The sequence below is a fragment of the Primulina eburnea genome, unplaced genomic scaffold (assembly GCF_022965805.1).
Source record: "Primulina eburnea isolate SZY01 unplaced genomic scaffold, ASM2296580v1 ctg652, whole genome shotgun sequence".
Taxonomy (NCBI): domain Eukaryota; kingdom Viridiplantae; phylum Streptophyta; class Magnoliopsida; order Lamiales; family Gesneriaceae; genus Primulina; species Primulina eburnea.
The window spans coordinates 336,043-347,981 of record NW_027331430.1 but is presented as its reverse complement, the minus strand read 5'-3'; positions in this window follow the sequence as shown (position 1 = coordinate 347,981).

Genomic DNA, 11,939 nt, shown 5'->3' with positions numbered 1-11,939 from the left:
AGAGAAAGATGGATAAAATGGAACCTAGATCAGAATTATGCACGTTTGTTGGATATCCTAAGGGAACAAGAGGATATTACTTCTATAGTCCTCAGGATAAGAAGGTATTTGTAAGTACAAATGCAACCTTCTTAGAGGACAAGCACATAGAAGAGAGTGAATCAAAGAGTAAGGTTCTTTTGGAAGAGATTGCTAAATCATCTACTCCAGAGATCCGCACTGAACCTACTCAGTTTGAATTCACATTTCTACCACCATTAACCACTGGTTTCCAAACAAATGAAGTGGTAGAAGACATTGGTTCTAATGATCGGTCACCCCATCATATCCAAATGGAGAATGAAGGAAATGATCAAGAAGAGAACTTAAGACAACGACAATCAATTCCAATCAACCAAGAACCTACACAACTTAGACGTAGTGGGAGAGTCATTCGACAACCTTCTAGATACTTGCTCTATGGAGAATCGTTTGATGCGGTTTCCATTGAACAAGAGGAGGATCCCATCATGTACAAAGAAGCTATGGAGGATGTTGACGCTGACCAATGGAGGAGTGCCATGGAATCAGAAATGAGATCCATGTACACTAACTTCGTCTGGGTTCTTGTAGACATTCCTGAAGGTGTGAGACCTATAGGGTGTAAATATTTGGGTCTACAAGAGAAAGAGAGGAATAGACGGAAAAATAGAGACCTTTAAGGCTAGATTGGTAGCCAAAGGTTTTAGCCAACGAGAAGGAATCGATTACGATGAAACCTTCTCACCTGTGGCTATGATAAAGTCTATTCGGATCCTCTTATCCATTGCAGCTCATTTTGATTATGAGGTGTGGCAAATGGATGTCAAGACAGCATTTCTTAATGGAAATCTTGACGAAACCATTTATATGGTACAACCAGACGGTTTTATTCACAACGGTCAAGAGCATAAAGTATGCAAACTGAAAAAGTCTATTTATGGACTTAAGCAGGCGTCAAGGTCTTGGAACATCGTTTTTTATCAATCTGTGAAAGATTATGGTTTCGATCAAAATCTTGATGAGCCTTGTGTCTATAAGAAAATTTTAGATGACAAGGTGATTTTTCTTGTGCTATATGTGGATGACATCCTACTTATTGAGAATAATATAGGGGTGATGACATCTGCCAAAAATTGGTTGTCTCAACAGTTTGACATGAAAGACTTGGGAGAAGCAAGTTATGTTCTAGGAATCCAGATCCTTCGGGATAGGAAGAACAAACGGATTGCTTTATCTCAATCTTCATATATTGATAAATTATTGGTGAGGTATGCAATGCAAAATTCCAAGAAGGGTCAAACACCTTTCAGACATGGAATTCACTTGTCAAAGGACCACAATCCCAAGAATCCAAGTGAAGTGGAATACATGAAAAGAGTTCCTTATGCTTCGGCTGTAGGAAGTCTTATGTATGCTAAGCTATGCACTCGACCAGATATTTGTTATGTTGTTGGGATTGTTAATAGATATCAGTCAAACCCAGGACCAGAGCACTGGATTGCTGTAAAGAATATTCTCAAGTATCTTCGCAGAACTAGAGGGTATATGTTGGTTTACTCGGCTTCAGAGTTGGCACCTGCACCTGTGGGTTATACTGATTCTGATTTTCAAGCTGATAGAGATTCTCGTAAATCCACATCAGGATCTGTATTCACATTGGGTGGTGGTGCCGTTGTTTGGAGGAGTATCAAGCAATCATGTATTGTTGATTCCACAATGGAAGCGGAGTATGTAGCGGCTTGTGAAGCATCAAAAGAAGCCGTTTGGCTGAAAAAGTTTTTGCTAAGCCTTGAGGTTATTGCTGCTGCATCAAATGCCATTACTTTATATTGTGATAACAGTGGTGCAGTGGCAAATGCAAAAGAACCAAGAAACCATCAGCGTGGAAAACACATTGAACGAAAATATCACCTAGTGAGGGATATTGTTCAACGAGGAGACGTGACAGTGTGCAAGATAGCATCTGCTGAAAATCTTGCAGATCCTTTCACCAAAAGCTTACCTGCTAGAGATTTTGAGGAACATATTCAAAATATGGGTGTACTAGACATGACTCATTTACTCTAGGGCAAGTGGGAGGAAAATGTTCGATAGTATGATGCCCATTGAGTACTTTTGTTATATGTTGATGACATTTTGAAATTAAAATAATCTTCATTTATTTGTTTAAATAAATTTATTTTGAGCAATGCATATGTCCATTGGATTGTTGTATTATTATAAATTGAGTGTTTAAGTCGTTAAACACGGAAAGATTCAATTTGTAATTCAATCCAAAGTTTTATTGTCCACGATCGGTAAATAAATAAGGACAAATTATTTTGATAAGATCGTCTCAATTTTATTGAAGCCTATCTTTGGTTTGGTAATAAAATTGAGGATACATTTTGTTGTATTGGACTGGACCACGTGAGATTTGAATTTGATTTGACCATACTAATTCAAAATCACTTGATTGTCGTACATAACACCTTAATCCTGAGCGGATAATGAACTTTGATTACTAACTTGAAGTTCTTTGATACATCAATGAGTGAGACCAAACCATTGGTCAATATCTCGATGTTTTGGGAATCAAAGTGAAATAACAAAGAACATATATTCGTAATATGGAATCTGTCACCTAGTCAATAGGTATGATCATAAACTCACAAGTTCTTCTAAAAGACAGTAAAATCTGAGCTCAGTAGTTCAACATTCTTGTTGAATTAATTATGTGATGTGATCACATGGGACTGTCCAAGAGAAGATTAGGGTTGAGAAGCTATGAATATCTAATATGGGTTATATGGTCATGATACCCTATTTTAGATGTTCTAATTGATCGACAGGGGTGATATGTTGGGTCGATAAATTAGAGGATATTATTATTGATTTTGTGCTTCAGTAATATCAATTAATTTGAGAGTCCAGTCTTATCCTTTTAGTGGAATAGAATAAGATTAATAAATTATTTTGATAAATCATGAGTTGATTGGATCAAATTAATTTATTGGAGCTTAATTTAATTGAATCCGATCAGGTCCCTTTGGTGGCTCTAATATAAACTCGGATAAATTATATGAGTTATAATTTATGGTATATGTGGGATAAATTTATCTAGACAGAATTATACATGGAAGTTTATCAGCTAATCTTCTAGATATGATATAATATATTCTGTCCATTTAAATTTATATTTTAAAAGATATTCTAGTTATCTTTTTGTTACAATATATCACAAATATATTTTATATATATGTGATATTGTAACTTGTGACCACACACAATCCTACGTTTAGAGTTTGAGAGAACACCGGAGAAGGCTTGGAGGTTTGGAGCGTAGATCCAGTGCAGAGAAAGATCAAGAACACGCTTCAAAGGTAATCTCTAATCTATGTGTGTTATAATTAATTAATTCGTGTTAAATACGTAGAACAATCGATCCTGTGAAGAAGAGAAAATTGAAATCACAAGAAATCAATTTTTGTGATCCGATCTTCTCAGTCTTGGCTAACACATGTGATGTTTAAAAATACTTATAGGACTTGATTGAAGAGAAATGAATGATATAAACATGCCTGGAAATTTTGTTTTGAATAAAACAACCAAATGCGACGAACACGGCACGACGGAGTCGGATTTTTTTCTTTTTCTTTCTTACTTGATTTCTCTCTTGTTTTTCTGCTGGTGGTTCACGGTTTTGCTGCTGAATGTTACTGGAATTTTCGGTGGAAATGGGAGGAGAATGCTATGGAAATGAAAGGGGAGTTGTAAGGAAGAATGAAGGAGTTATGCAATGATATAGGAGGGAAGATGAAAGTCAAGGAATTGATGGGCAATCCAAAATGGTTCCTTCCATCAGCTGTACGAAATGGGTTGTTTTGATAGACTAGATTATTGGGTTGAGGGAATTTTAAATGAATAATGGTGCTAGACTTATGCCTAAATGGTGATTTAAAGGTGATGAAAATTTATCATACCATAAAGGCCATCAAAGTGACTAGGATGGAGAGTAGCTAAACTTAGGTGAATTAATTTAGGTGGTGGCCGAAAATTTGTTTCTAGATTGCAAGGCGGAATATTGCTTAAAGTCTAGTATTTTGAATTCTTAAAGGTTTAACTACTAATTAAGTCTTTTAATAAATTAAATTGGAGTCACAAGTTTGCATGGTATGAATTGTCTAGAAATTTATTATTAAAATGTTAGGTTATTATTTCTTTAGTATATTAAGCCTAGATTAGTTTATTCCCATTATTAATACATTTTAGTTTAGGCTTTTAATTAATTAATGAACATAAAATAATTAATTAATAACTTAAGTCTAATTAATTAAATAAAATTCTAAAACATTCTTTCCCATTAAAGTAAATTATTCTTTATCTTAAATTAAATTTAAGAACATTCTCTTAATATTAAATTTTTATCTCAATACTCCAACTCCGGTCCGGCCTCGCTTAATTTAACTGAAAAGATAACAACTAAACTACTACATAAAATAATTAAATTTAAAGAAAAGAATTTAAATACTCTTGCAATAAAATCATTTTAATTTAAATACTATGAATTATGCATGGCTTAAATACGTAGTCTAATTACGGGTTCTACAATATGTATTTTAAGGCGTTTGATAAGTTTGAATGGGAAATGGTCATATTGCACCGAGTTAGGTTAGCAGTCCTCTCAGTGCCCCTGACAACTGTTGTTGCATATTTAAATTGTATATGTAGATTATGAACATGGATTTTTATGTTAATGCTGGAAAACACGTTGCATGATTTTATAAGTGATGAATACGATGATATATTTTTGAAGGAGGTGAGTTGGTTGTGACTAATACGAATATTAACACGAACATATAATACCAATGCTCAATGGACGGGTAAAACTGTCACTTATATCCTCACCGTCGGGTATCGCAGTTATACATAGATGGATCCATCGACCTAGATATAACACGAAAGTCACAACTAATGATCTGAATTCAATAAAGAAAATGAATACATATATGATGATAGATATGACATGATTTGATATGAAAAGGTTTATGTTTATTTCATGCTTTTGAAGATCATGAAAATTATTTTGTTTACAGTACTTTTCACTGTTGCATTATATATAAATATATATATATATATATATATATATATATAGATATATATATATATACTTGTTATAACGGTTCAGGTGTCTTGAGTCTTTAGACTAACTAGGTGTGATTGATACATGTGATAATGTGGATGAGGAGACTTACGACACTGAAGACTGAATAGACTGGGCTGGGGTGCACGTGAAATCCCGAAGACCTTGCATTCTTCCGCATAATATGATTATGAGTAATGAATTTAAACAATATGTTGAAATGATTTTGAATCTTGTTATACGTTGTTGATTTGTCAGAATTTTGGTATTATGTTCGAGTTTTTGTTTTAAACCTGTAGACTAGGAGATTGAGTATGTTTGAGATTTTTAACTGCAATAATTTTTATTCAGTGGTTGGATGACCTTTTAAAATGCATGATTGACTTATCTATATGTATATGAGTATGTTTATTTTCGGTCATAGTTTACAAAAAAAATAAAAAAATCATTAGTATTTTAGTAGTAGACGTTACATATAACCTCGGCTCAATTCTCTCCTAGATATATAAAACTTAAAACTCTTAATTACTCTATTCTACACACTACGTTAAAATAATTCACTCTCAATTTTTTTGTATCTCTCTCTACAAAGAACGTGAAGTTCCATAAGGAGAGATTCAATTTATCTTACAGTCAACCTAAATTTCAACACTAGTGAAAATATTAAGTGGAACCTGTATTTTCTTGATACTTTTATAATATTTATCTTCATGGTATGTTAAGTTTAAATATATTATGAAACATCTGATGCTTAAAACTCTACTGAAATATTTTTTTTAAAGGTATGATTGAAAATACACACACACACAAAATTTAAATAAGTTAAACATGAATTTTTAAAAGGTCATCCAACATTTGAATAAAAATAACTATAATTAATTAAATCTTAAAATAAAATCAATCTCATAGTCTACTGTTTTAAAAGAGAAATTCGAATAGATACCAAAAGTCTGATGACCCCCAGCTCAGTCTACTCAGTCTTCAACGCCTCCAGTCTCCTCAACCATCAGATCACATGCATCAATCACAACAAGTGAGTCTAAATACTCAACACACCTGAACGATTATAACAAATATATATACATATCATGTAACAGTGAAAAGTACAGTAATTAAAATACCTTTCATGATCTTAAAAGTATTAACTTAAACATATCGTGTCAAAGATTAATGTGTCCAAAACATGTATCAACATATCAACATATACATATTCATTATCTTTATTTGAATTTCGTTCATTAATTTTGACTTTTGTATCTTCGTATTAGTCGATGGATACATCTAAATATAACCGCGGTACCCGGCGACGGGGACTTAGCGACAGTATTACCCATATATTGAGCATTGGCCTTACATGTCATCGTATTAGTCACAACCAGCTCCCTTCCTTCAAAAACATGTCATCGTATTCATCATTTATAAAAATCATGCATATACGTAAATTTCTTTAAAATCAACCATGAAGCGCATTTTTCATATTTCTATAAAAAGTCATATTCTTGATATCATAAAATTTAAAACATGAAATTTTTGTGATCAGGGCGCTGCCAGGACTGCTAACTCGACCCGAGTGTAAAATGACCATTTTGCCCATGGAAACCCTAATTGATCATTTTACCCATGGATCTCCCGAAGCCAACCACACAACTTAAAACACCTCAAAACATTCTTATAATCGTTTCTTAGACGTAAACTCGAGTCCGTTTCATAACTTATACGATTCGTTTTAAAACTTGGATCGGGGTCCCCGTTTTAAATCGAATCAACCCGAAACTCAACCAAACTTAAACTGTAGAGCCCAAAATCAGTACACGTAAGCTCATGCATTTATTTAATTGTTAAATTATTTATTAAATTTTAAAATGATTTTAACGATGCATGATGTATGATTTTGCATTACTTTAAATTATTAAATGTTTATTTGATGCCGTTAAAACGTTTTCTTGAGTTTTATGTTTCAGACAAGTGTTCGATGCGGGCAGGGACGGATCCAGGAATAAGAGTTGGGGGAGGCTTGAACTCAATATTATAAGTTACATATTATTAAAAAAACTACATTATATCATTCAACGAAATTGTGCCCTACGAGATTTTAAAACATAAAATTCATCAATAATAGAATTTACATCAATATGTTTAGCTAAATAACCAAGTAATGACTCATCAAATTGATCTGTGAGCCATTCTCACATAAGTTTTCGTGTTTGTAAAAAAAGTTTCTACTTTTTTAATTACCTCAAAAATTAATTCCACAAAACAACAAATTTTATATTGAGATGAGAGTTGCCTGTATAATCACGACACATAAATCAAATTTCATACTTTAGCTGCAAACTTCTCAAGAAGCTTGAATCGCTCCACCAACAGCTTGAGGACAAAACCAATCAATTGCCCATTTTATTCATAAAAAATCCACCCAAAATTCATTATTGGTGGTGCCCTACTAGCATTCGTTGACCAAACTACGCACCAAAGTCTCAAGTTTCACACAAACAAAACATGAATTCCAAACATCACACAATTGTGAAGAAATGACGTTGTTGCTCGCTGCTAACACGAGATTGCGGGATGATTAGAACTCGAGATTTCAAATCGACCAATTTACATGCTGACCTGAAGAATGATAGCCCCTCGAGGTTTCCAAATTCCAGTTCATGAAATTGTTCTCCACCTTGCTGCTAACATCCGCTTCTGTCTCCCGTATACTGATTATTAGAAGATTGATAAATTTTTGTGAAGACGGCGTAAAAATTAGGAGAAGCTGGGCTATCTTGGTTCATGCCAAATTTGGTCTCACCCATGTAAATGGGTTGGGCTGGATTGCACTAAATTAGATTGGACTGGACTAGGACATTTATCGGGTGGGCCGAAATTTTACTTAAGTATTAAAAAAATAAAAATTTGGGCTGGGCTACAGCCCAGTATAGCCCTTTAGTGCATCCGCCTCTGGATGCGGGATCGGGAGAAGAGACCGGTGATGATTCAGGCGATTTATGATAATGGGGTATTTTATTTCAGTCAAACTGATATTTTAAATTATTTATGAAATTTTCAGCATTTTAAAGCCAAATTTAATTTACTAGGTTTTTTTTTTTTTTTTAAGATTTTAAACTTTTTTAAAATACTAATTTGATTAGTTTGGGATTCTAAATCTTAAAAATTTGACACACATATATTTTTATTAAAATTTGGGGTTTTAGTATAATTAGTGGTTGATTAATAGTATTGGATTAGTATTTTAATTAACCTGTTAACTGATTATTAGCTATTTTACTAGTCTAATTAACTCCCAAATCACACACACACTCACACACCCATCAGCACACACACACTTTGAGTTTTTTTTTTTAGAGGAAAACTATGGTTCTAAGTTTTTCTTTCTGCAGCCACCACCACAGACTTTTTCCTTGCAAATTTCGGTAGATTCACATTCTTTTTCTGGCAAGAAACGTGCCACAAGTCGTCCCGGACCGGTTCTCGCATATCTTCGTCGGTTCTCGCATATCTTCGCTTCTATATTCATCGTATTGTGAGTATAAATCATCAAGACATGCATAATCTTTCATTTTTCTGCATCGATCTTGTCATAGTAAATATTTTGATGCATATTGTGTGTAAAAATCCACATATGTTATGCAAAGTTTGAGGAATGATTTTGGAACAACTTTTAGATCTCAAAAATCGAATCTGCTGTCATTTCGAATCCTGCAAATTTTCAATCGGTTCTCTGGAAAACCTTTCAACATATAAAACGTAATACTTTTCAATATCTTCGATTTGACATTAAGTTCGTAATTTTCGAACAAGATACGAGTGAGTTATGATCATTCTCATGTGACTGATCAAACTGTAATGCTATCAAATTGTGTTCTTCATTTTTTCTTGAGGTTTATTGGTTGCAGGCTTTGTTGGGAACCATCGAGTGGTCACTACTGCATTTAGGTATGTCGTGTGTTGTGATCAGACGCTAATCAGTGTTCGTTTCGGGTCGTAAGGGTTTGGTTACAATAGAAGTCGTAGGGAAGCAAATTATGTCGAATTTTGGGTTTGGGTCGCGCAGGGTTAGCGCTGCAGCGCCAATGCTTCGCACTTGGTAGCGCCTAGGCGTTGGGATATAGCGCCTAGGCACTTAACCATTAACAAGCACTGTAGCGCTACAATTCAAGCGCATAGCCGCTGGTCAAGGATTTTGAGGAGCTTTAGATTTAAGTGATATTATCTCATTTGGGTATTAATACGTCGTTATGACCAAGCTTGGGGAAGGTTAGATTAGTTGTTACGAAGTTTGAATAAGAACCATGGAATTATGGTTTAAGCAGGGTTCGTGTCTTTCATTACTTGGGAAATGTTCATACTTCATATCAAGATTGTTTCGGGGTTCGGTGTCATGATTTAGTATGATGATTAAATATGGTCAAGTCCCGAGTAGTCTAGAAAGACATAAGTTATTTAAATTACTTCGGTAGTGAGTACGATTGGTGCAGTTAAGTTATGGTATTTAAGTTGTATGAATTATGTGTTAGTATGTGCAACAGTAGCCCAATCAAGATCCAACGAAGCCCTCAACGCTATGTAAGTATGTTCGACGTGCAAAAAGAAAATGTTTTATGTTTTTAAGGTATGCAAATTGTCTTGTGACCAATTATGTTACGGGTTTGGAAGCCGGAAAACGTGTCCGGGGACCTCTCCACCCCTGGTAAAGAATGACCGGGTTTTGATCAGGAATGGGAAGTGGTAAATCATGACCAGGAACCAATCCACCCGGTAAAGTATGACCGGGGATCTTATGTATGTGGGAGTGGACGTTCGGTCGAAAGTCTGTGATGATCCATGCCAGCTCAGTACTGTGGTTTAGTCTGATCAGGCGCATTATATTATCGGTCACTTGCTTTCAAACATATCTCTATGCAAAATGATGGTTATTATGAATGTTTAAGTATGTATGTTGCAAGCACGTTTATGAAACAATGGCACGCCTATTTTTATGTGAGTATGTTTAGAGTTTAAGTAAGTATGTGCTACTTTAAAATACATGTGATTTTATTATGTATTACTTGCTATTCTCAATTTATACATGTTGAGTCTTTAGACTCACTAGACTTGATTGATGCAGGTGAGGACGAGTACGAGGAGGCGAGAGGTGGGGACGAGTGAGTTGGCTCGGACTGTGCAGAAGCCTAACCCGAGGACCGCTTAAGTTTTCAAGCATTTTATGCATGTTAAATTTGTTTACTCTGATTTTAATGAAATTACTTCACATTTTTAAACAAGTACCTTTTTGCAAGCTCGTTTTGATTGTGACATTGTTGACACGGAAATAGTTTCTACTCTTTTATTTTTCAAATATTTAGTCAAGCTTTTATTTATATTGCATTTTGAAAGATATTTACTCATTTAAGATTTTTTTTATTTTCCGCAAATTTTACGTAGTTTTAAAGTACGGTACGTTACATAAACCATAACTTATTTACACATGATCAGCCCTTAAATCACTTATTTCAGACTGCCTAAGACCTTCGAAGCCCTCGACAGCTGCTGGAGTTTTCTGTCCGTAATGAGATTCAAACCCTAGTGTACCTAGCCTTCGACCTTCGACCCTAGACTCAAAACTTACACTTCCAGACCTTGGATAACCCCTCTAGGAGCATGAACAGACCCACATGCACCTAATTGGACCAAACTAACCCACATCTACAGCTCTTGCGATCGGGATCACTCGGACTCGCCCGAAACTTGACCTAGCTTGTCATCAAGCTTCGATCCAAGCCTTGCCCTTCTACCAACTGACCATGGACCATTCCTAGCCCTGACACAAACCCCACATGACCTGAACCAGCGTCTGGAATGATCCATGCATGGCTGCCCTCTTTCTTTCACCCAATCTAGCCATTCGAACTCTAGAACCAAGAGGTCACCATCGGCCCTTACCCCTTTCGATCCAGAAATGATATCACCCTTAAACACCTTCTAAACCTGCTGTAAATTGCTCCCTAAACCTCAAGGATCCGGCAGCCCCTCACCCATGTCAAAATGTGAGCATCATGGCGTACAATATGCATATTTTCGTGTAAAAATCATGTAAAATTGATGCATAATGAAAGACTTACGTAATATCATGCAAAAACCATTCAAAACACATATCATGATGTGATTGACGTGAAAAAGAAGGTATAGGGCATGCCGTTGCGTATTTACGCTCGAAAACGTTGAGATTGTTGCATAAAACATGCATCGGAGAGACGGGGAAGAGATTCTTTGAAAGAAACTTGAGAAAACCAAAGGATAAAGCTGCTGGAAATTTCGAAATGCTGCTGCACAATGGAGAGTGGTGGCTGAAATATGGAGGTAGGGAGATTAGGGTTTGAATGATAGGTTTAGATATAAAAATTAGTGTATTATAGGCCCTTAATTAAATAATGAGGTTAGGTATGATTTTAGGCCCATTATACATTAAAATAGTCCCATAAAGCCCAAAAACACTCCCGTAAAATATTTCGTTTAGGTACGTTTTTAAAAATATTGTCCGAGTCCTCAAAAAGTCCCCCGACTCGCTATATTTTGCGTACCAGTTTAAAATACGACTTGTCGAGTAGAAATACTTTAACCAGGCTCATTTTCAAAAATCACCCTTATTAACACCATATATTAAATAATAAAAAATAATTATTTAATAAAAACATTTTTCCTTAATTATTCCTGGTTTCCGTTTCTCGTTCGAGCACGAAAACTACTAAAAGTCCTTATGTATGAAACTTTAATAAACCATGAAATAAAACACATATCCATACAATAATCA